The sequence below is a fragment of the Elaeis guineensis genome, unplaced genomic scaffold (assembly GCF_000442705.2).
Source record: "Elaeis guineensis isolate ETL-2024a unplaced genomic scaffold, EG11 Super_Scaffold_31900, whole genome shotgun sequence".
In the NCBI taxonomy this organism is placed as follows: Eukaryota; Viridiplantae; Streptophyta; class Magnoliopsida; order Arecales; family Arecaceae; genus Elaeis; species Elaeis guineensis.
The window spans coordinates 1,975,098-1,979,087 of record NW_027332420.1 but is presented as its reverse complement, the minus strand read 5'-3'; positions in this window follow the sequence as shown (position 1 = coordinate 1,979,087).

Here is a 3,990-nt window from a genome sequence, read left to right as displayed (position 1 = left end):
CAAAGAGCCAAAGATCTATGGCAACCCATGTTGGAACTTCTCTAGCTGAGGGGCAATCAACAAACCGACCTCCACTTTTCAATGGGTCTAATTACACCTATTGGAAAGCTCGGATGAAGATTTTCATACAAGCACTCGACTATGATATGTGGAGTATCATAGTGAATGGTCCTCACACACCCACCAAGATTATAGATGGTGAGGAGTCAACCAAACCCGAGAAAGAATGGGATGAGGTTGACAAGAAATTGGCACAATTAAATGCCAAAGCTATGAATGTTCTTTATTGTGCACTAGATGCTAGTGAATTTAATCGCATTTCTACTTGTGCATCTGCTAAAGAAATATGGAATAGGTTAGAAGTCACCCATGAGGGAACAAATCAAGTAAAAGAGTCTAAAATAAACATGCTTGTACATAAATATGAATTGTTCAAAATAGAGCATGATGAGTCCATAACTGCTATGTTTACTCATTTTACTGATATAATCAATGGTTTAAAGAGTCTTGGCAAATCTTATACTAACAGTGAACTTGTAAGGAAGATTCTCAGGTCACTGCCAAGAACTTGGGAAGCCAAGGTGACTGCCATCCAAGAAGCAAAGGACTTGAACACTCTACCTCTAGAAGAGCTTCTTGGATCCTTGATGACTCATGAACTTAGCATGATGCAACATCAAGAGGATGAAATCAAAAAGAAAAGAACCATTGCCCTCAAATCCACAACTTCACCTGATTATGAAACAGATGACTCTGAAGATGAAGATCAGGATGAGGAGATGGCTCTCATCACTCGGAAATTCAAGAAGTTTCTAAGAAAAAGGAAACAGGGGATGAGAAAGAAATTTACAAAAGGGGATCAAAGCATAGAAAAGGAGAAAGATCAAACCCCTATATGCTACGAGTGCAAGAAGCCAGGACATTTCAGATCCGAATATCCTCAATTGAAGAAAGGTCCAAAGAAATTCAAAAAGAAGGCAATGATGGCGACCTGGAGTGCGAGTGATGACTCAAGCTCCGACGAGGAAACCTCAACCGAACAAGCCAATCTGTGCCTGATGGCACATGAAAATGAGGTAACTTCTGAATCCACTAGTGAATTTACTTTTGAAGAATTGCATGAAGCTTTCTATGATTCAATTGATGAATTAAAGAAACTAGGGAAGAAAAACAAAGAGCTGAAATTGAAAAATCAGTCCTTAGTGAAACAAGCTGAAATTCTTTCAATTGAAAAATTCACATTGATTCAAGAAAATCAAAACTTTAAGGATGAAATTAACAGGCTGAAATCTATAGTAGATAAGTTCACCTTAAGTTCAAACAAGCTAAATATGATCCTTGATAATCAGAAAGCTATATATGATAAGGCTGGACTTGGTTATAAACCCCTGAAGAAACAAAAATTTTTGAAGGATATTTATGCAAATTATTCAAGCAAAAAGCCTACAAATATTACTTGTTTTAAATGTGGAAGAATAGGACATAAATCATACACATGTCTTATTAACAAATATGCAAACACAAAGAAAATATGGGTTCCAAAAGGAACCATTCTGACTAACCTGAAAGGACCCAAGAAAGCTTGGGTACCTAAGACAGAAACTTGATCTGTGCTTGCAGGTGTGTCTAGCATCCCAAGAAGGAAACAGGAAATGGTATCTTGACAGCGGATGCTCGAGACACATGACTGGTGATGAATCACAATTCATCACACTTGATGCTAAGGATGGAGGGATGGTCACCTTTGGAGATAATGGCAAAGGAAAGATCATCGGGATAGGTAACATTGGTATCACTCCCTCCAAATACATTGAGAATGTTTTACTAGTTAAAGGTTTAAAGCATAACTTACTTAGCATCAGTCAATTTTGTGATAAAGGAAACAAAGTCATTTTTGAATCTTCATAATTAAATCAAATCCTTTTAAATCTAAAAATTAGCATGTTCTAAAATTAGAATGATTAAAAATTTACATCAAACTGATATAAGGTTGTCCTGATATAGGGTTTACCCCCTATACTGTAAAGGTTGTCCTAGTTTGATGTGAATCAATTTTTGAAAAGATATTTTTAAAATATTTTAATTATTTTTTAGATATATATTTGATATGTGTAAATTTAGTTTTAGATCTGAAATTTGATGTATATGTGATGCATTTTTATTTAGATCTGAAACTACATATATTTGATATATGAATCATCTATTTGCATTGTGACTAGTCCTATCAACGATGGCATTAAATTTATAGGACATAGGCATGGCAATATTTATATGGAAGACTTGAATGATTTAACTAAATTAGATAATTTTTAAAGAAAACCCCCTATGAACTTTGGAAAGAAAGAAAATCAAATATTGCATATTTTCATGTTTTTGGTTGCCGATGTTTTGTATTAAATAATGACAAAAAAAAACTTGGTAAATTTGATGCAAAATCAGATGAAGCAATCCTTCTAGGTTACTCCTCCACTAGTAAAGCATTTAGAGTGTTCAACAAAAGAACCTTAGTAGTTGAGGAGTCCATACATGTTGTCTTTGATGAATCTAACGATCCTCCTTCAAGGAAGAATGAGGGTGTTGATGATGCAGATCCACTAATAGAAGGTATGAAGGAGATCACTCTGAAAGATTCAGCAACTCCAGAAGACAAAGATCAAGAAGATGAACAAAATGAGAAAGGTGAAGAAATTCAAGAACAACCTCAAGGTACAAATGACTTACCCAAGGAATGGAGGTATGTTCACAACCACCCTAAGGAATTAATTATCGGTGATCCTATACATGGGGTAAAAACACGTTCTTCACTTAGAGATGTACTTAATCATTGTGCTTTTGTATCTCAACTTGAACCTAAATCTTTTGAAGAAGCTAAAAATGATCATAACTGGATTAATGCTATGCAAGAAGAACTCAGTCAATTTGAAAGAAATAATGTTTGGACCTTAGTGAAAAGACCTAAAGATTATTCAATAATTGGCACAAAATGGGTCTTTAGAAACAAATTAGATGAGCATGGAAATGTAATTAGAAATAAAGCAAGACTGGTTGCTAAGGGATATAATCAAGAAGAAGGAATTGATTTTGATGAAACCTTTGCACCTGTTGCTAGATTAGAAGCCATTAGACTTCTACTTGCTTATGCTTGCTTTATGAAATTCAAACTATTTCAAATGGATGTTAAAAGTGCATTTTTAAATGGATATATTTCTGAAGAAGTATATGTAGAACAACCCCCTGGATTTGAAAATCATGCTTTTCCCAATCATGTCTTTAGATTAAATAAAGCTTTATATGGTCTAAAACAAGCACCTAGAGCATGGTATGAAAGGCTAAGCAAATTTTTATTAAATAATGGTTTCTCTAGAGGCAATGTGGATACAACTCTATTTATTAAAAGAAACCAAAATGATATGCTAATTATACAAATTTATGTTGATGACATAATTTTTGGGTCTACTAATGAATCCCTTTGTCAAGACTTTGCTAAGCTTATGCAGGGAGAGTTCGAGATGAGCATGATGGGAGAACTCACTTTCTTTCTCGGACTCCAAATCAAACAATCAAAAGAGAGAATCTCCATCACCCAAAGCAAGTACACCAAGGAACTACTCAAAAGATTTGGAATGGAGAACTGCAAACCTATTGGCACACCAATGAGTCCCTCAAGTAAGCTTGACAAGGATGATGAAGGTAAAAGCGTAGACTTAAAATACTACAGAGGTATGATTGGCTCATTATTATATTTAACTGCAAGTAGGCCTGATATCATGTTTAGTGTTTGCTTATGTGCAAGATATCAATCTAATCCTAAGGAATCTCATTTGAATGCTGTTAAAAGAATCCTTAGATACTTAAATGGTACACAAACTATAGGGTTATGGTACTCTAAGGACTCACAAATTAATTTGTTAGGATATTCAGATGCTGATTTTGCTGGATGTAAATTAGATAGAAAAAGCACAAGTGGAACTTGCCAATTTTTTTGGAGTT